General features: G+C 41.7%; 1 pseudogene; it reads left to right on the top strand.

Moving 5' to 3' along the window:
- Positions 1 to 952: 952 nt before the first annotated feature.
- LOC116536680 lies at positions 953 to 2,203 on the top strand (annotated as a pseudogene).
- Positions 2,204 to 22,551: the final 20,348 nt, after the last annotated feature.

The raw sequence follows: 22,551 nt of genomic DNA, 5'->3' as shown, positions 1-22,551 counted from the left end.
TAGAGTTGCCAGGGTTTGGTGCACAAACAATTTCGTCACCCAAGTAGTGAATATAGTACCCAATAGGGAGTTTTTCAATCCTCACCCTCTTCCCACCTCCAGCCTCAAGTAGGCCCCAATGTCTATTGTTCCCCTCTTTGTGTCCTGATGGGCTGGTGCATTACATTTTGTAGGTGATTTATCATTGGAGTATAGTATATAAATTGTTCCCCTTATCATTTCTAATTAGGTTGAATAATTTCATATTATTACTATTTTCCTCTCTGTTATTACTATTATCATTATTATTATTATTATTTTTAGAGATGGAGCCTCACTCTGTCACCCAGGCTGGGTGCAGTGGTGCGATCATAGCTCACTGCAGCCTGGAATTCCTAGGCTCAAGTGATTCTTTCACCTCAGCCTCCCAAGTAGCTGGGATTACAGGCTATCTGCTATTATTTTAGTTATAAGGTAGGCAGTGAGAAAAACAAACAAAAATCACATCATTTTTAAAGTCAGAAAACTAGGAAAAGGTTTATAAAAAGTGCAGAAAAAATGAGAACACGAGGATACAGGGAGGGGAACATCACACACGGGGGCCTGTTGGGAGGTGGGGGGCTAGGGGAGGGATAGCAGGGACTGGGGGGGGTTGGGGAGGGATAGCATTCGGAGAAATAGCTAATGTAGATGACGGGGTGGTGGATGCAGCAAACCACCATGACACATGTATACCTACGTAACAAGCCTGCATGTTCTGCACATGTACCCCAGAATTTAATGTATAATAAATAAATAGAAGTTTAAAAATAAAAAATTGCAGGAAAATAGAAAGCTAAATGTAAGAAGGTAGGAATAAATTCATATTTGAAATTCATCTTTTATTTCATGATCAGTAATTAAAAAAAAAAAAAAAAAGCTGTTAATGGAGCCTGACCTGCCGCTCGGCCCCCCAGTCTCCCGAGGCCGCCACCCCAAGGTATGGCTCAGGGTATCGTCTCACTATGGCAGCGGCATGGCACAGCACACTTGACTTCATGTTCAGTGCCGAAGTTGATGATAAGACCATTCTAAAAGGGCTCCAGTCCATTTACCAGGAGCAGGGTATGGTGGACCTGGTGGACACCTGCAGGACCACATCGTTATTTAGCAACCCACACAAACAGAAATGGCAGCTTTACCAATTTGAGAATTTACCCACATTGGTTGGAGTTGCTGGACCTTCAGAGTTACTATGGTGATGCGCAAGGCAAAGAAGAGATCAACAGTCTTTTGAACAAAGGAGAAGAAAGAATGAAAGAATTGAGTCAAGACAACACTGGACAGATGAAGTGATTACCACTTATAGTTCCAGGAGTCATCGACAGATATCGGCCCACCGCAGATGGGCATCTCGTTCAATATGGCATAGATGAAGTGGTGTATGATGAAGATTCACCTTACTAGAACACTAAAATTCTACATTTGAAGCAATTTGGAAATATCCTTAGTGGGAATGTTAATTTGGCAAAGAGTGATTTGGCATATACCTGGGGCATTATGGGCAGTGGCAAAGATTACATCAGCAAAGATGTACTCATTCTGGGAGGCAGAGATGGGCGCATATTGTGTGAAACAGTCAAACTAAAATCAAAGATGGTCACTATCATAGAGATTGATGAAATGGTGATTGATGAATGTAAGAAATATATGCAGAAAACTTGTGGTGATGTCTTAGACAATCTTAAAGGAGACTGCTATATGAGGTTCAGTACTGTATTTCTGTACTGAAGAGGTATGCCAAAGAAGGGAGAGAATTTGATTATGTGATTAATGATTTGACAGCTGTTCCAATCTCCATGTCTCCAGAAGATTCCACATGGGATTTTCTCAGACTGATTCGTGACCTCTCAATGAAAGTATTGAAACAGGAAGGGAAATATTTTGCACAAGGGGAACTCTGTCAATCTGACGGAAGCCCTGTCTCTCTATGAAGAACAGCTAGGGTGCCTCTACTGTCCTTTGGAATTCTCAAAGGAGATGGTCTGTGTCTCTGCATACTTGGAATTGTGGGTATTTTACACCATTTGGAAGAAAGCTAAACCTTGAAGATGAATATCCTCTAATCACGTGTGCTGCAAATAGCCTTCCTGACCTCCGTATGCTGTACATGGCATCAAAATGAGTCAGGCAATTGATTGTGACTTCCTTAAAGCTTTCTTTTTTAAATTATTATTTTTAATTTTTTAAAAATGGAAAATGTATATTTTGATGAGTTTAGGGTGTTACGTTTTTGAAAGTCAGTTGAAGGATGGCTAGACAGCACAGCTGAGACTGCTAAATGCACTAATCCTGGAATGTGATTTGTGTTCCTTTTGATTTCTCTGTGGACTTTTTTTGCTTGGGTCTTGGTACACCTTCAATTTGGATGTTTGAAGGAATGAACATCATTGTTTTGTTTTGAAGGGAAATTCTTGATGATGTTTCCTTCCCCCAAAATTGACTTAGATATTAAAATTTGGTGCTTATTATCAGGATAAATAGCGAATGCATGTGGGGCTTAATACCTAGGTGATGGTTTGATAGGTGCAGCAAACCACCATGGCACACGTTCACCTATGTAACAAACCTGCACATCCTTCATGTGTATCCTGGAACTTAAGATAAAATAAAAAAAACTAAAATACATTTTTTAAAATAAATAATAAGCACCGGGCATGGTGGCTCACCCCTGTAATCCCAGCACTTTGGGAGGCCAAGGCGGGTGGATCACCTGAGGTCAGGAGTTTGAGACCAGCCTGGCCAACATGGTGAAACCTCATTTCTACTAAAAATAAAAAAAAAAAAATTAGCTGGGCGTGGTGGCGGGCACCTGAAATCCCAGCTACTAGGGGTGCGAGGCTAAGGCAGGAGAAGTGCTTGAACCCGGGAGGTGGAGGTTGCAGATCATGCCGTTGCACTCCAACCTGGGTGACAGAGGGAGACTCCATCTCAAAAAAATAAAAATAAATAATAAATAAATAAAATCTGGCACTTAGAGAGAAAATATGAATAGCAATTGCTTAGTTCAAATTACAAAAGAGACCCAAAAAATTGTTAATGGAGTAAATGCTCCAGTTAATGGCTGTCATTTTGTATGAAAATTAACAAATCCAGTCATTTACTGTTCATGCCAAACCTAGAAAATCATAGGAATACAGAACATTTTGAAATAAAGTGATGTAAGAAAATTTGCCAGACCCATGCTAATCAAAATAAAGCAAGGCCAGTGATATTACTATCGAACTGAAAAGACTAAGAAAAAAGTATTCATTGGAATTGAGAGGGCCCTTCCATAATGATTCAATTCACAATAAATATAAAAATTCTACTTTTATATACACTTAAGAAAAATGGTGTAAAATAAATACAAAGAAAATATGTTAGAACAAATAGTAAAATAGAAAAAAACGATTATCACTGTGGAAGATTATAACCATACTGCTCTGCTAATTCCCACTGACCCTTCAAGCCTCTGCCTTGGCATCTCCGCCTGGGAAGCTCTCTTTGCTTCTTTTCCATCTGGGTGTCTGGCCTCTCTTCTGAATGAACTTATGGACATAATTATAATATAGCGAGAGCTGTTTGTTTTATTTTAATCTTGAAATTAAGAAGAAAATGTAGGTGTTGCCTGAACCTCTCACAACTGTTTTCTGTCTGCCTTCCTCACTAGAAATGAGGGCAGGGACAATGTCAGTCTTCATCACTGTCAGATACCTAGTGCCCAGTTTATTGTCTGGCACATGGGAGGTGTCCAGTAGCAATGTATCAGGGACCCTGATCCTCTGGTATTTTAGCAAAATGGCAAATTACTGTAATTTATATGGCTCCATATTATTTCTTACAGATAAAAGCAAATAAATGCTGTAATTTACACTAAAGTTACATTTAACTAACCATTGACAAAGTCAACATTTTAAAAATGTTAAGATCTTTGTTAAGAAGCTATTTTCCCTCATTCGAGCCTGGTGTCTCATGAGCGTGTCCCCAGCTAAATCTAAATCTTCACAGCTCATATCAAACTCAGTTTAGGGATTGGAGTGTCAAGTGAAAAATCCAAGCTGAACTCAGAAGTACACTGTGAGCTAGCTCTATGTAAGAATTAAAGAAAGAGGAAAGAAACACCAAAAGCCGTTCAGCAGTTAAAGACAGGTTTATTTTGGAAAATAAACCTGAGAGGGACTTCTGGCTGAGTTAGGACAGAGGCACTCTCTCTTACAGACTAAGAGGTTTTTAAAAAATTTTTTATTTTTTCATTTTGTTTCATTTTTGTTCAGGAACTAAGACTATAGGATAATTTTCTTTCAATGCTTATGATAAAAATCTACATGGTTACAAAGAAAGGTTCATCAGGACCTTTAGAAAAAAAAAATAGAAAAGTATTGCTTTTTAAAAATTTTTTTACTTTAAGTTCTGGGGTACATGTGCAGAACGTGCAGGTTTGTTACATAGGTACACGTGTACCATGGTAGTTTGCTGCACCTGTCAGCTCATCTCGATTTTAAGCGTTAAGTATTTGTCCTAATGTTCTCCCTCCCCTTGCCCGCCACCCCTGATAGGCCCCAGTGTGTGATGTTCCCCTCCTTGTGTCCATGTGTTCTCATTGTTCAACTCCCACCTATGGGTGAGAACATGTGGTGTTTGGTTTTCTGTTCTGGTGTTAGCTTCATCCATGTCCCTGCAAAGGACATGAACTCATCCTTTTTTATAGCTACATAGTATTCCATGGGGTATATGTGCCACATTTTCTTTATCCAGTCTATCACTGATGGGCATTTGGGTTGGCTCCAAGTCTTTGCTATTGTAAATAGTGCCGCAATAAACGTACATGTGCATGTGTCTTTATAGTAGAATGATTTATAATCCTTTGGGTATATACTCAGTAATGGGATTGCTGGGTCAAATGGAATTTCTATTTCTAGGTCCTTGAGGAATCGCCACACTGTCTTCCACAATGGTTGAACTAATTTACACTCCCACCAACAATGTAAAAGTGTTCCTATTTCTCCACATCCTCTCCAGCATCTGTTGTCTCCTGACTTTTTAATGATCGCCATTCTAACTGGTGTGAGATGGTATCTCATTGTGGTTTTGATTTGCATTTCTCTAATGACCAGTGATGATGAACTTTTTTCGTATGTTTGTTGGCCACATAAATGTCTTCTTTTGAGAAGTGTCCGTTCATATGTTTCATCCACTTTTTGATAGAGTTGTTTGTTTTTTCTTGTAAATTTGTTTAAGTTCATTGTAGGTTCTAGATATTAGACCTTTGTCAGATAAGTAGATTGCAAAAATTTTCTCTCATTCTGTAGGTTGCCTGTTCACTCTGATGATAGTTTCTTTTGCTGTGAAGAAGCTCTTTAGTTTAATTAGATCCCATTTGCCAATTTTGGCTTTTGTTGCAATTGCTTTTTGTGTTTTAGTCATGAAGTCTTTGCCCATGCCTATGTCCTGAATGGTATTGCCTAGGTTTCCTTCTAGGGTTTTATGATTTTAGGTTTTACATTTAAGTCTTTAATCCATCTTCAGTTAATTTTTGTAAAAGGTGTAAGGAAGGGGTCCAGTTTCAGTTTTCTGTGTATGGCTAGCCAGTTTTCCCAGAGCCATTTATTAAATGGGGAATCCTTTCCCCATGGCTTGCTTTTGTCAGGTTTGTCAAAGATCAGATAGTTGCAGATGTGTGGTGTTATTTCTGAGGCCTCTGTTTTGTTCCATTGGTCTATATACCTGTTTTAATACCAGTATCATGCTGTTTTGGTTACTGTAGCCTTGTAGTATAGTTTGAAGTCAGGTAGCATGATGCCTCCAGCTTAGTTCTTTTTGCTTAGGATTGTCTTGGATGTACAGGCTCTTTTTTGGTTCCATATGAAATTTAAAGTAGTTTTTTCTAGTTCTGTGAAGAAAGTCAATGGTAGTTTGATGGGAATAGCATTGAATCTATAAATTACTTTGAGTAGTGTGGCCATTTTCATGATGTTAATTCTTCCTATCCATGAGCATGGAATATTTTTCCATTTGTTTGTGTCCTCGGTTATTTCCTTGAGCTGTGGTTTGTAGTTTTCCTTGAAGAGGTCCTTCATGTCCCTTGTAAGTTGTATTCCTATGTATTTTATTCGCTTTGTAGCAATTGTGAATGGGAGTTCACTCATGGTTTGGCTCTGTGCTTGTCTATTGTTGGCGTGTATAGGAATGCTTGTGATTTTTGCACATTGATTTTTTATCATGAGACTTTGCTGAAGTTGCTTATCAGCTTAAGGGGTTTTGGGGCTGAGATGGTGGAGTTTTCTAAATATACAATCATGTCATCTGCAAACAGAGACAATATGACTTCCTCTCGTCCTATTTGAGTACCCGTTATTTCTTTCTCTTGCCTTATTGCCCTGGCCAGAACTTCCAATATTATGTTTAATAGGAGCAGTAAGAGAGGGCATCCTTGTCTTGTACCAGTTTTCAAAGGGAATGCTTCCAGATTTTGTCCATTCAGTACGATATTGACTATGAGTTTGTCATAAATAGCTCTTATTATTTTGAGATATGTTCCATCAATACCTAGTTTATTGAGAGTTTTTGCCATGAAGAGGTGTTGAATTTTATAAAAGGCCTTTTCTGCATCTATTGAGATAATCATGTGGTTTTTGTCATTGGTTCAGTTTATGTGATGAATTACATTTATTGATTTGAGTATGTTGAGCCAGCCTTGCATCCCAGGGATGAAGCCGACTTGATTGTGGTGGGTAAGGTTTTTAATGTGCTGCTGGATTCGGTTTGCCAGTATTTTATAGAGGATTTTCGCACTGCTGTTCATCACAGATAGTGGCCTGAAATTTTCTCTTTTTGTTGTCAGACTAAGAGTTTTTAAGGATTCAGGGCGAGAGAGTTTATCAGAGGCTTGGATTGCTTTTGTGTCTCTTTGTTATGCTTATCTGGGAGGGAGAGCTGTGTGTCTGTTCACATACATCTTGCAGCTTCAGGCATACCCGAGTCTGCTTTTAGCTTCCTTATCTTAGTGCACCTGAAGGGAAAGGAATGTGTTTATTAAGGCCCACTGTTTTACTGGGGCCCATTTTATGAGGGTGAAGCTTGGCAGTTACCCAGGAGACTTCCCTGGCTCCTCCCTCTGTGCCCGAGCTCTCTTATCTGTGTTTTACCGTCTGCTCTTTCTGGCTGCTTATTATTAGAAGAGAAATGATTTCCTTGAAATGCATGAAGCTGGAAAGGCAGCTGGAACTTAAAGTGGCAGTGTTTGTCCAAGATCACAGTGCTCCTGCACTGTCACTCTAAAGAAAGTGTTACCTGTCTGTGGCTGTGAAAGTTGATAAATAGTACTTACACTATCCAAGCTAAGGTGTGTTTTAGATTTCCTTTGAGTTATTTTCCTTTAAATTGTTCTGATATTAGGGATCTGTGCCCCTATCACTGATCACTGTTTCTGATCATGAAATTGCAGAAAATGAAGCAGCAGCCATTGTTGTGGCCCTCGCAGATGCATCATCAACAGCTTTTTGATCCTCGTCACTTCTGACTTCAAACCTACTTCTCTATTGTCTCCTGTCTCTTTACTGCTGTTTTTCTTTCATTCCTAATTCCATAGCCCTAGTTCAGGTTTCTCATATTTTACATCATAATAAACTCCTGTCTCTGAGATGTGGATGGCTAATCCAGTTTGCCTCCAAGGTCATCTTTCCAATGGGCTACGGATTAAGAAATATATCACCATCAGCCAGGCACAGTGGCTCACAACTGTAATCCTAGCACTTTGGGAGGCTGAGATGGGTGGATCGCTTGAGCCCAGGAGTTCGAGACTAGCCTGGGCAACATAGTGAGTCCCTGTCTCTACAAAAAATGCAAAATATTAGTGGGCATGGTGGTGTGCATTTGTGGTCCCAGCTATTCAGGAGGCTGAGGTGGGAGAATGGCTTGAGTCTGAGACATTGAGGCTGCAGTGATCCGTGATCATGCTAATGCACTCCAGCCTGGGCAACAGAGCAAGACCCTGTCAAAAGAAAGAAAGAAAGAAAAAGTCACGATCCTCCTTAGGAATCTTTCCTGGATCTCCAGGATATTCAGGATCAGGGCTCCACTCTATAGCGTGTCTTTCCAAGTTCTCTATGACAGGGTCCCACTTACCTGTACAAAACAAGTCCTCTTCTCAGGCTCTCTAAACGTCAAACAACCAGGGAGTATTCGCTCTCTTGTTGATCCAGCATGGGCCTCCAAGTTCAGGGTTTTTATGGAGGCTTGCCTTTCTTTCTCTTTTGCCAATTCCTGCTCACCCTGCAAGACTAAGCTTTGGCATCACCATCTGGAAAACTCTTATCTACTTCCTTTCCAACTGGGTGATCTGCCCTCTTCTGAATGCACTTGTGAGCATAATTATAAGAGTGATAGATATGCCTTTTATTTTCTTGGAATTATAAAGGATGGGGGAGTGTTGTCTGAACCTCTCCCATGTGTTTGTGTTTGTCTATTTTTGTCTATCAACATTCAGCTTATCTTTCAAGACTCATCTCAGATGCCTGCCCCACTGGGAAGCCTTTTTCAGACCCCTTGCTCCTCCTTCCTCAGTTTTCCCACGGCGTTTCTGTCATTCTGCTCAGTGCTGTTGTGTACTTTACAGGTTCCTCTCCTCCCAGCACAGTGCTCCTGCAACAGTTGCTGGTGATTACTGACTTACAGCTTTCATCTCTTCTGACTGCCCAGATACACTAGATGTTAAGTGTTTTGTTGGCAGACTGGCACATCCTGAGAGGCAAACACTAGATTGGCCATCCAGATTGGATGGAACAAGAACATGAACCATCCCAGGAACAGATACTCTGAATTTAACCTTTTTCTGCAGACTGTTTCTGTACTTGTAATTGATTTTTATAAGGTCCAATGTATCAGTATTTTCTGTTATAATCATGCCTTGGGTATCACATCTAAAACTCTTTGCCTAACCTAAGGTTACAAAGATTTCCTCCTATGTTTTCTTCTAGAAGTTTCATAATTTTATATTTTATCAATAGCTCTATGATCTGTTTGAATTGATTTTCATGTAAAGTGTTAGGCTAAGTTGAAGTTTGTCTTGTTCGTGGTTTTGTTTTTGTATATGGATATTCCATTGTTCAAGCATCATTTATTTTTATCTTATTTTAAGTTCGGGGATACATGTGCAGGATGCGCAGGTTTGTTACATAGGTAAATGTGTACCATGGTGGTTTGCTGCACCTAAAAACCACCATCTATGTATTAAGCCCTGCATGCATTAGCTATTTTTCTTGATGCTCTCCCTGTCCCCGACCCCCTCCATCACAGGCCCCAGTGTGAGTTTTTCCCCTCCCTGTGTCCATGTGTTCTCATTGTTCAGTTTCCACTTATAAGTGAGAACATCCAGCATCATTTATTAAAAAGACAATACTTTCTCCATTGAAATGGTTTTGTACTTCATTAAAAAATTAGGTGGCTAAGGCCAGGAATGGTGGCTCCCATTTGTATCTCAGTGCTTTGAGAGGCCAAGGCAGGAGGATCACTTGAGACCAGCCTTGGCAGCATAGTGAGACCCTGTCTCTACAAAAAACAAAAAATTAGCCAGATGTGGTGGCATTTGCCTGTAGTCACAGCTACTCAGGAAGCTGAGGTGGAGGATCACTTGAGCTCAGGAGTTGCAGGCTGCAGTAAGCTATAACTGAAACACTGCACTCCATCTTGGGCAACAGAGTGAAACTCTGTGAAAAACAAAAATGTTGTCTAGAGGAGGATTCTGGAAAGGTGGTGGAGTAGGAAGCACCAGGAATCCATCTCCCCATAGAAATAACAGTTACACTGACATAATCTGTCTGACATCACTATTTTGGAACTCTGGAGTCTGTCGAAGCCTTGCAATTTCCAGAGGAAGCCTAAATGGTGAGTTGCAGTTAATTTCAGTCAATTTAAGCTCTTAGCACAGTAGCAGTTCCCCACTGCTGACTTTTTATCCCCGTGGCAGACAGCTGTGCACATGTTCTTGGAGCAGCTTGCACACAACTTGCAGGAGCGGGGTAGGCCAAAAGAACTCTGTCTTCCAATATTGGAATCTGTGCTTGGATCACTAATCACTGATCACAGAGTTGCAGAAAATGGATTCGCAGCCATTGTTGTTACACCTCCCATTACTATTGAAAGCCTCACCTCCTGGAGGTTGCAGTGAGCCAACATCATGCCACTGCACTCCAGCCTGGGCAATAGAGCAAGACTCTCAAAAAAAAAAACACAAAAAACAAAAAAACAAAATAAAAACCTCACCTCCCATCCACCCACCCACACTGATGTGATTTCCAGGAGATTTAAAGGGTCAGTGCCTTTCTCTCCCATTTTTCTCTTCTTCCCCTTTTTGGGAGCCAAGCATAATACACTCAACAGCAACCATACATATGGGGGAAATTAGAGAGTCACCACACATGCCCAGGGGAAGGGACTCAGGCTTAGTAAACACCTGAGAAGACTGAGTTTACACCTCAGATTAATCCTCAGCACAGAGACAGCCTACAACAATTACATAAATAAACAAGTAAATAAATAACAGAAAATCTTGGGGAAATGGGAGAATCTGATATACAGAGTTATCACATTAATACATTTGAATGTCCAGTTTTCAATCAGAAATCAGAAGACATACAAAGAAACAGGAAAAATATGGCCCATTCAAGGGAAAAAGATAAACCAACAGAAACTGTCCCTGAAAAAGACCTGTCAGCCATGGTCTGGGTGCAGTTATGCCCACACAGGAACCCAGCAGGAGGCACACCTATCTACTGAGAACCAGCTCAGGAGACCCCCACCCAGGTGGGCTGAAGGTATTGAGAGGCAGATACCCAGATAGCACAACAGAGTGGATCTATCCTGGGGACCAACAGCCTGAGAGCCTGCAGGGCTGACAGTGGGGCTGACAGCTCTCCAGACTGAAGGCCCTGAGTGGACTTTCATCCAAGTATTTATTTGCTCTTTGACAGGTGATTCTTGTTAATCCACAGATGTTCTACATATACACATAACTCAGGAATATACCAGTTAGGCAGCTGTTACCTGCCTACCACTGATTACAAACTAAAAGTGTCTTCCACAAGGGAACCATGGGGACAGGGTAAACTTAATGTTTCTCAATACCTGTCCATGTTTCCAGAGGCAGACCTGCAGATATCAGTCCCGGCTGTGACCCTGAAGCAGCCCTGTGACTTGGTTCTAGCCTCTCTCAGCCACAGTCTGGAGCCAATCCTGCCTGTCCAGTGACCTACACAGTAACCCAGCAGGAGGCCATCCAGGAAACTGGTGGGAGTCACATGCATCCACACACCTGGTAACAAGGCTGCTGTCTGTGTACCCAACTGCAGACCTTGAAGTGGATCCTTGTCTCAACACCAGTCCCACTGACCAAGGTCCTGGAAGCAATCCTATTGGATCAGGCACCACGCAGGATCCACGCCTGCCTAGGACTCTCATACTAGACCCACCAACTGCAGACCCCACTGCATACCCAGCAAATAACCATGTGACCCAGCTAAATCCCTTCTTGACTGTGATCCCAGGAGCAATCTCATCACCCCAGATACCCTTAACCCACTATAGCCACAAAATTCTTTGTTTCCTTTTTATTTTTTAAAACTTATTAAAAATTCATTTATTTTGTAATCATTTTCTTCCTTCGAGACAGGGTCTTACTCTGTAGTCCAGGCTGGAGAGCAGTGGCACGATCACAGGTCACTGCAGCCTCAATTTCCCAGGCTCAAGTGATCCTCTGCCTCAGCCGCTCAAGTAGCTGTGACTACAAGCATGCCACCACAGCCAGATAATTTTTAAATTTTTTATAGAGACAGCGGTCTCATTATGCTGCTCAGGCTGATCTCAAACTCCTGGGCTCAAGCAATTCTATGACCTCAGTGTTCCAAAATGCCGGGATTACAGGCATGAGCCACCACACCAGCCAAGGTCTTTGCTTTCTTAATCTATCTCTGAGAATGAATTTTTAAATCATGGGGGCTGCATCTTCTGCACTCACTCCAGGAACACCCCTTGCATCCCTGGTAAAGATTTATTCTAAGCCTGGAAAGTTACCTCGTGGTCTTTCCATAAAAGGCTTATTGGATTAAGTCACCATTGGGATCTATAATCTAATGAAGATCCTAATTGTCAATGACCAGAAGACGGATCCTTTGAATTAGAAAGACAAATTTTATTTGAAATTTATTTGAACACAATTTTAGAGAACTCTTATTTTAGACTATTGGCTTATTGAATTTATGGGAAGATCAGACAGAACAAAGAATTCAGAAAAGTATTATGACTAGCCCTAAACATTCCCTTAATAAAATTAAAGAACAAAAGCAGACCTAGAACAAAAGTTGAAACCCACTCCCACTATAAATCCCCCTTCTCCACTCACACCCCACTTTGTCCCCAACTCCGTGTTCCTGACCCACCAGAGGATCTATTCACTCTCCACGCCCCTGATTTGAGCCCCACTCCTGAAAATCCAGCCCTATCTCTTCAGCCTCTCCCTCCTCCTCTATCTCCTCAACAAAATCCCTCCACTCCTCCAACCCCCGGAAAAACTTCTTAGACATCAGCTGCCTTCTTTTATCTCTCTTTCCCTGGATGATTTACAAAAACCTCCTGATCTTAAAAGCCCTAATCAGGCCTGGTCTTAAAACCTGAAGCTTCGAGGTTATTTATGTAAGAACTGACTGGCAAGAAATAAATCTGGCACAGGCTCCAAGGACATGCAACAAGGCTTGTTTTGCTGTGCCTTGAAGCCTCTCCTATTTCCCAGGGCTTTGTAATCAGACTCCATTAGCTCCAGACCTCCCTATGCAATGCCCTCTGAAAATGTATCCTGGACTCCCTTCTCAAAGAATTCATGTACCCTGGACAGCAACAGATATTTTAAATTACAAAGCTATTTTGTCCCCACTTTCAGAAGGACCTACCAAGTTCAGAGAATTGTTGGAGAGATCAGTGGCCATCTGTAATCCCACACATAGAGACCTTGACTGGCTGCTAAGGGGTGTATTTCCCTCTCATGATCAAACTGCAGTTATTAGACAGGCCAGACGGCCTCCTGGGGAAAGCTTCCCTCCACAGAGGGAACAGATGGCCGGAACCCCTCCCTGACCCTCCTGCAAATGAGGAGATCGCCCAGCTAGACGCTGATATTCAGGGTCTGTAGGGACAATATCAGAGGCTCTCCCTCCCAAGGCAAATTTTTCTAATGTTGAATTATGTATTCAGAATGAGGGATTTGTCAAGAGACGTATGCAAGGTTTTCAAAGGCGTACAGCATTAGATCTTGAAGCTCCAGGGTATAGAAATCTTCTCATTTCTGCTCTGGTTAGAAATCTTCCTGATATAAAGAGGCAACTCCAAAATACTATAGTGGTTGGGCTGGTCAGTCTCTAAGCATTATAATAGAAGCAGCCACTCAATTATTTGAAAATAGCTTGCAAGAAAATAAGGGGAAAAAACCTAAAATTAACAGTCATCTTACAGCTTGAATTGTTACAGAAACAAAGGCAAACCTTTAAGAATGACTCAAAGTCCTTTCACATCTTTAGTCAGCCATAAGGTTTTTCTAGTTTACCTTCTGAAATTTGCAGATATTGCAAAAAGCAATTTTTGCAATCTACCTGTCTCACAAAGGATTTATATCCAAAATCTACAAAGAACTAAAACAGATTTACAAGAAAAAAACAAACAAACCCATTCAAAAGTGGGTAAAGGATATGAACAGACACTTTTCAAAAGAAGACATATATGAGGCCAACAAACATATGTAAAAATGCTCATCATCACTGGTCATTAGAGAAATGCAAATCAAAACTACATTGAGATACCATCTCACGCCAGTTAGAATGGAGATCATTAAAAAATCTGGAGACAGGCCGGGCGCGGTGGCTCACGCCTGTAATCTCAGCACTTTGGGAGGCCGAGGCGGGTGGATCACGAGGTCAAGAGATCAAGACCATCCTGGTCAACATGGTGAAACCCCGTCTCTACTAAAACTACAAAAAATTAGCTGGGCATGGTGGCGCGTGCCTGTAATCCCAGCTACTCAGGAGGCTGAGGCAGGAGAATTGCCTGAACCCAGGAGGTGGAGGTTGCGGTGAGCCGAGATCGCGCCATTGCACTCCAGTTTGGGTAACAGGAGCAAAACTCCGTCTCAAAAAAAAAAAAAAAAAAATCTGGAGACAACAGATGCTGGAGAGGATGTGGAGAAATAGGAACACTTTTACACTGTTGGTGGGAGTGCAAATTAGTTCAACCATTGTGGAAGACAGTGTGGCGATTCCTCAAGGACCTAGAAATAGAAATTCCATTTGACCCAGCAATCCCATTACTGGGTATATATCCAAAGGATTATAAATCGTTCTACTATAAGGACACGTGCACATGTATGTTCATTGCAGCACTGTTTACAATAGCAAAGACTTGGAACCAACCCAAATGCCCATCGATGACAGACTGGACAGGGAAAATGTGGCACATATACACCATGGAATAGTATGCAGCCATAAAAAAACGAAGAGTTTGTGTCCTTTGTAGGGACATGGATGAACCTGGAAACCATCATTCTCAGCAAACTGACACAAGAACAGAAAATCTAACACCAAATGTTCTCACCTATAGGTGGGTGTTGAACAATGAGAACACACGGACACAGGGAGGGGAGCATCACACACTCAGGTCTGTCAGGGAAGACTGGGGAGGGACAGCGGGGGGTGGGGAGTTGGGGAGGGATAACATGGGTAGAAATGCCAGATATAGGTGATGGGGATGGAAGCAGCAAACCACATTGCCATATATGTACCTATGCAACAATCCTGCAATGTACCCCAGAACCTAAAATGCAATTTTATATATATATAATGGCTCTTATGTGATGGAAAAATAAATTGTATTCATTAATTAAATTCAATATTTTCCTCAAAAAAAAAAAAAAAAGCAGAGGCATTGGAAAAATCACTGTCCTGTACTTAAAAAAAAAAAGAAGAAACTCTCCCTAGAACCTAACACCCTTACAAGGCTCATTATTCCCCTCCTTTGGTACAATACCCCATTGATTGATGGGGTCAGCTAATTCTCAGTTGCACCCCAAAGCCCACCATTAAAGTAGAGGATTAAGAACTGAGTGTAACTGACACTGATAGGACTTCCCCTACTCTTCACTCAGAATAATTATCTCTACTTGTTACCTCTGCCTCTGTTCAAGCTATTGGGGTCTCTGGGCAACGTATTTCATTGCCCACATCTCAGGACACCCCAACAGCCTTTGCCCTCTTAACACCAGCCGTGCCTTTCTAGTTTCTGACTCCTCACTTGGCAAACCTTTTAGGTAAGGATTTATTATGTAGGTTTAATGCTGCCATACAATGTAATAAGGAAGGCATTTTTATGTCTCTGCCTTCACACCAATCTTCAAACTTTTTGTTAACTTTAGTATTAAAGTTAATACACTCTCTCATGGAAACCTACCTTGATTTAAATTCCTCTAAAGAGGATGCAATCTTAAAAGATGTTCCAGCTCATCTCTGGGCTTCATGTGCAAATGAGATTGGACCACTACTGAGTACAGAACAGGTACTCATTGCATGGAAAAGGAATAAATGATTCCCATCAATAGTACCCCCTCTCACGAGATGCAGAGAGAGAAATCGAACGTATCATAGGCTCCCTTTTGCAGCAAGGTATACTTATTTTCACCACTTCACCCTGTAACACCCCAATCTTACCAGTAAAGAAAGAAAGAAATTTTGCTTCTGATGGAAATCAAATCGATTTGTACAAGATTTGTAAGTTGTACAAGATTTGTAATTCCCTGCCACCCTGTCATCCCCACTGTAGCTACTACCCCTATGTCAATTCCTGGTGATGTAGTTGGCCACTACTCAGCTTTCTTTTCCTTTCTGTTGCACCCTGACTCAGTTTCTCTTTGCATTTACATTTAGAGGGAGGCAATTAACATGGACTCTCATGCTTCAGGGATATTGTGAGTCCCTGTCCAAATTCTCTTTAATCCTCAAAGCTTACTTGGATTCTGTAGCCTTCACCCAAGGTTCCATTCCTGTGCTATATATTGATGACCTTGACCTTTTGCTTTGTAACCGAACTAAATAGGATACCCTTGAAGACTCTCTGACTCGCCAAAAGGCACTAGCTGACAGAGACCATAAAGCCTCTATCTCTAAACTTCAATTAGTGCAAATAACTGTTAACTTACTTAGGACATGAAATACCTCAAGGCACTCAGAAGCTCACCCAAAAATGCCTCGAGTCAGTTTTGTCCATTCCTCTCCCTAAAATGAAAAAGCAGCTGTGTAAATTTCTAGGGGCAGCTGGCTATTGACCACCATGGAGTCCTAATTTTGTGGTTATTTCCAACCCACTATATGCCCGCCTTCCAGATACCACTCCAGAGGCCATTCTCTGGCCTTCAGAGGTATTAACTTCTTCTTTCTTTCTTTCTTTTCTTTTTTTTTTTTTTTTTTTTTTTTTGAGACAAAGTCTCACTCTGTTGCCCAGGCTGGAGTGCAGTGGCACAATCTTGGCTCACTGCAACCTCCACCTCCTAGGTTCAAGCTATTTTCCTGCCTCAGCCTCCCTAGAAGCTGACACTACAGGTGCGTGCCACCACACCCAGCTAACTTTTGTATTTTTAATAGAGAAGCGTTTTCACCATGTTGGCCAGGATGGTCTCGATCTCTTGACCTCATAATCTGCCCACCTCAGCCTACCAAAGTGCTGGGATTACAGGCGTGAGCCACTGTGCCCGGCTGCATTAACTTCTTTTGAAGTCTCAAAATTAGCATTGTCCTACCCCCTGCTCTTGACTTACCTCTGTTGTCATGAAAGTAGTGGGGTCGCTGCAGATATTCTAGGGCAACCATTTGTGTCTCAGATACCAATGTGTAGCATATTTCTCATGCCAATGGGATCCTGTGGCAGCAGGCACGCCCCCATGCCTGCATGCAGTAGCAGCAGCTGCCGCCGTAATTACCAAAGTCAGCACCCATACATTAGGTTCCCCTATCCACCTCGATGTTTCCCATGCTACATCCACTCTCTTACAAGTTCTTAAATGCAGCACCTCTCTACACACGGACAGACCACCTAGGAGCAAGCCCTGTTACCAATCCCTCCATTATCTTACACCTTTGTGACACTAAGTCCTGCTGCACTCCTACCCCTCCCTGATGATGAAGATCTGCGTTCCATTCTGCTTGGTTGCCTAGCAGCCACAGGAACGGTTTCAAAGCCATGAGAGGATCTCTCAGACACTCCTTTAGACAACCTAGGCTTGCTGCTACTTCATAATGCCTCTCGCAAATTTAATTTTAAGGGAAACAATAAATGGCTATGCCATAGTTACATGAGACGCTTGAGGCATACTCTTCACTGACTATAAAGTCAGCCCAGGCTGGTGAACGTATAGCTGTCATTAGAGCTTGTACATTGGCAGAAGGAAAACCTGCCACTATTTACACTGACTTCAGATATGCTTTTGGAGTCTGTCATGCTGTCGGCACAATCTGGAAACCCCATGGATTCTGAACCTCTGCTGGTACTCCTATTGCTAATGGACATATAATCGCTGCCTTATCACAGGCTGTTCACCTTCACACTAAAGTTGCTATTGTTCATTGTCCAGCCCACACTAAGGAGATGGATACTGTATCTTTAGGGAATGGTAGGGCAGAAAAGGCGGCTAAGCACACAGCTAAAAACTGACCCCCTGTTCATTTTTCCACCCAGTTTATAAACTTACCTTTATTCCTAACTGATATTATTGATTTCCAGGCAAATGCCCCAAAATATGAAAAAGATAAATGGGTACAAAAGGGTGCCAAGTAGTTATCAGATGGATTGTAGTTTGGGCCAAATGGACTTCCTGTGGCCACTTTTCATTTAATCCTTCGGCTTGTACTTATGTCTCATCATGCGACGTATGTGCATATGGGGGATATTTGAGGAACTAAAGAATAATTGGTTTTACCCTGGTATCTACAAAATTTCTGTCCAAATTATTTCTCAGTACATTACTTGTAAATGTCACCAAGTTTCTGGAGGAAACCAGCACTCCTCAGGCAGTCCTCCAAGGCCCACACTTCTCCTTGCAGCAGTCCAGATAGATTTCATAGATTTACCTCCAGCTCTGGCTTTTCCCGCTCTTTGGCTATTGTCTGCAGGTCTGGTGGGTGGATTAGAGGGTCTAATGGCACAACAGTGGGGAAGAAACTGACAACTGAAGTTATACCTCACTGTAGCATCCCTTTATGAATCGAGTCAGACAAAGAAACTCCTTTTACATCAGAGATAAACCTCTTGCTTGCAAAATCTCTGGGGCACTCATTAAAATTTCATGCCCCATACCATCCCCAATCCTCAGGGCAAGTGGAACATAAAAATCTGGATATTAAATGGACTTGGGAAAAATCTGTCAAGAAACAAAAGTATTATTCTTGGCCCTTATAAAAATTCTGAATACTCCAAATAGAAAACTAGGATTGACCCCTTTTGAAATAATGTTCAACTACCCTATGCCTGTTGGTACCTCTAAACCCTCCATTCCTGGGTTAAACGGACACTATGTGGATTTAAGTGAACAATTTGATGCTATGTTTAGCTATATACAGACACTAGTTAATCTACTTGGAGCATATCATCAACAGGTAAAAAGGGCATGGCTTTTGCCACTGACAAGCCTTGCCATGTTTTTCAACCAAGAGATCATGTGTACATCAAGATTTTTATAAGAAAGCACTCACTGTCACCTTGCTAGGAAGGCCCACATGAAGTACTACTGGCCACCTAGACTGCCACCAAAATAAAGAAAAATCCCCCTTGGTCTATGCAAGTCATGCCAAGCTAGTGGTTTATCTCTAATGTAAAGCTAGTTCCTGATCAGCACTCCCAAGATAATTTGAAAATTACCTCTACAGGCAACCTTAAAGTAAGGATTTCCAGGGCCAATTCCCAGGCCCCAGAAGCAGACAATATTTCTTTGAAGTAGACAGCTTTTCCAAAGACCATGGATCAAGAAATTCCACTTTCACCTATTTTCTCCCTTTTTTAGGTGTCCTTGCTACTCTTCTTTAGGAAGCAAATAGAAACAAAAAAAATTTTTTTAATCCCACAACCTCGTGTTTTTTTGTTTGTTTGTTTTGTTTTGTTTTTTTGGAGACAGAGTTTCACTCTTGTCGCCCAGGTTGGAGTGCAGTGGCGTGATCTCGGCTCACTGCAACCTTCACCTCCTAGGTTCAAGCAATTCCCTGCCTCAGCCTCCCAAGTGGCTCGGATTACAGGCAAGTGCCACCACACCTGGCTAATTTAGTATTTTTAGTAGAGACTGGGTTTCTCCATGTTGGTCAGGCTGGTATCGAACTCCTGACCTCAGGTGATCTGCCTGCCTCGGCCTCCCAAAGTGCTAGGATTACAGGCATGAGCCACCGTGCCAGCCTCCCACAACCTCTTTTTCTGTTGTTGGCAAAAGCCTTTCTTCTACTGTTGAGGGGCTTTTTTTTTTTTTTTTTTTTTTAATAGGGTCTGGCTCCATCACCCAGGCTAGAGTACAGTGGCACAATCATAGCTCACTGCAGCCACAACCTTCCTTTCTTCTACTGTTGATAGACTTTTTTTTTTTCGAGATAGGGTCTGGCTCCATCGCTCAGGCTAGAGTACAGTGGCGCAATCATGGCTCACTGCAGCCTGAACCTTCCAGACTCAAGCAATCCTCCTGCCTCAGCCTCCCAAGTAGCTGGGACAACAGGTACACACAACCACACTCAGCTAAGTGTTTTGTTTTGTTTTTTTAATTTTTTTTTTTTGAGTCGGAGTTTCGCTCTTGTTACCCAGGCTGGAGTGCAATGGCATGGTCTCGGCTCACCGCAACCTCTGCCTCCTGGGTTCAGGCAGTTCTCCTGCCTCAGCCTCCTGAGTAGCTGGGATTACAGGCATGCGCCACCATGCTCAGCTAATTTTTTTGTATTTTTAGTAGCGACGGGGTTTCACCGTGTTGACCAGGATGGTCTCGATCTCTTGACCTTGTGATCCACCCACCTCGGCCTCCCAAAGTGCTGGGATTACAGGCGTGAGCCACCGCACCCGGTTTTTTTAAAATTTTTACTATAGATGACATCTTTCTATGTTGCCCAGCTGATCTCAAACTTCTGAGCTCAGGTGATCCTCCTGCCTCGACCTCCCAAATATTGGGATTACAGGAATGAACCACCACACCTGGCCTAATAGACTATTGAAAAGCTGACTGGAGACAGTCTCAATCTATCCTATTCTCCATCTGATCCTCCACTATGGATCTTTTCTTCAAACTGTCTCACCCTTATTAACCCTTACTACTTTTCCAACAGATTAAGCACAAATCTGGCACTCCTTTATACCAGCCTTCCAAATTCTGGCTACTATAGCTAATCAATAAAGCTCAGAGAATGTATGTATGCCAAGAGAAAACAATGTCATGCTAGTTCTCCTTTGGTGAGAATTGGCCTCATTATTATTATGTAATGACCTTCTTTGTCGCTTTTACAGATTTTCACTAAAGTCTATTTTGATTTCTTTGCTAATCTTCAATATATTCTTTCTTCTGCTTATTTTAGGTTTAATTGGCTCTTATTGCTTTAGTTTCTTAAAAAGAAAGCTGAAATCGTTGCTTCAAGAACTTTGTTATTTTCTAATATAAGTAATTAGTGCTATAAATTTATCTCTATGTACTTCTTTAGCTTCATCCCCCAACTTTTGCTAAGTTATGCTTTCATTTTCATTTTGGTCAAAATACCTTCTAATTCCAATGTTTCTTTCTTCCCTGATATATGGATTTTTAGAAGTATATATTTTAGTTTCTAAACATTTGAGTGTTTTCCAGAGATGTTTCTCTACTGGTTGTGTAATTTAATTCATTTGTTGTCGCAGACCATACCGTGTACATTTTGAATACTTCTAAATTTATCTGATTGGTTTCATGGTCCTGAGTATGGTCTACTTTGGTTAATTTTTCCTATCAGGAAAAATAGTTAAAGCTCCCGAGCCTTTGCAGAAAATTATATCCTCTCAGGATGATGTCCCTGTTTGGAATATCCAGGGAAACATGTCACATCCCTAGCTACCTGATGACAACCCCTAGGTCCCAGGAATCAGAACTCTGTTGTTTGCCTGGTAACTGTTTTGGTTGGCTTCACAGATGTGTTGATTCACCAAAAAGACATCAGAAAGGTGTTTGGAATCTGTGTATGTCAATCATCCTCAACAGCTGCATAAATACCTCCCCTAGATGCCAGGATGATCTATAATGCCAGTTAATGATGAACACCAGTCTTGTGGAGTTCCTGAATTTCTTGAGTGTGTCAGTATTTCTGGTGGCATGGTTAGTGGCTTGGGTGGCTTCACAAATGAAAGCATGGAAAACTAGGCATTGTATAGAACTTCAATAGTCCACATCTCTTAAGGGATGGATGCAACTTAAAACATTAATGGCAATGATTAAAAAGTCAGGAAACAACAGATGCTGGAGAGGATGTGGAGAAATAGGAACACTTTTACACTGTTGGTGGGAGTGTAAATTAGTTCAACCATTGTGGAAGACAGTGTGGCAATTCCTTAAAGATCAGAACCAGAAATACCATTTGACCCTGCAATCCCATTACTGGGCATATACCCAAGGGATTACAAATCATTCTACTATAAAGACACATGCACACGTATGTTTATTGCAGCACTGTTCACAATAGCAAAGACTTGGAACCAACCCAAGTGCCCATCAATGATAGACTGGATAAAGAAAATGTTGCACATATACACCGTGAAATACTATGCAGCCATAAAAAAGGATGGGTTCACGTCCTTTCAGGGACATGGATGAAGCTGGAAACCACCATTCTCAGCAAACTAACACAAGAACAGAAAACCAAACACTGCAAGTTCTCACTCATAAGTGGAAGTTGTTGAACACTAAGAATATATGGACACAGGGAGGGGAACATCACACACTGGGGCCTATTGGGGGGTGGGAGTTTGGGGGAGGGATAGCATTAGGAGAAATACCTAAGGTAGATGATGGGTTGATGGGTGCAGCAAACCACCACAGCACATATATACCTATGTAACAAACCTGCATGTTCTGTACATGTACCCCAGAACTTAAAGTATAATCATTTTCTTAAATGGCAATAAGAAGTACCTCACAGGCCAGGTATGGTGGCACACACCTGTAATCCCAACAATTTGGGAGGCCAAGGCATGAGGATTGCTTGAGCTCAGGAGTTTGACACCAGCTGGGGCAACATAGTGAGACCCCCATCTCTACAAAAATAAAATTAGATGGGCATGGTATCTCATGCCTATAGTCCCAGCTACTTGGGAGGCTGAGGTGGGAGGATCATTTGAATTCAGGAAGGTAGAGGCTACAGTGAGCTATGATCGCCCCACTGTACTCCTGCCTGGGTGGCAGAGCCAGATCCTGTCTCTGAAGAAAAAGAGAGAGAGAGAGAGAGAAAAAGAAAACAAACAAAAAAAGAACTACTTCAGTATTTTGTTAAA

This window comes from Sapajus apella, unplaced genomic scaffold, assembly GCF_009761245.1.
Source record: "Sapajus apella isolate SASKATOON/1434 unplaced genomic scaffold, GSC_monkey_1.0 scaffold103, whole genome shotgun sequence".
Classification (NCBI taxonomy): Eukaryota; Metazoa; Chordata; class Mammalia; order Primates; family Cebidae; genus Sapajus; species Sapajus apella.
The sequence above is the reverse complement of the archived record's forward strand: the minus strand, read 5'-3'. Positions and strand labels throughout refer to the sequence as shown.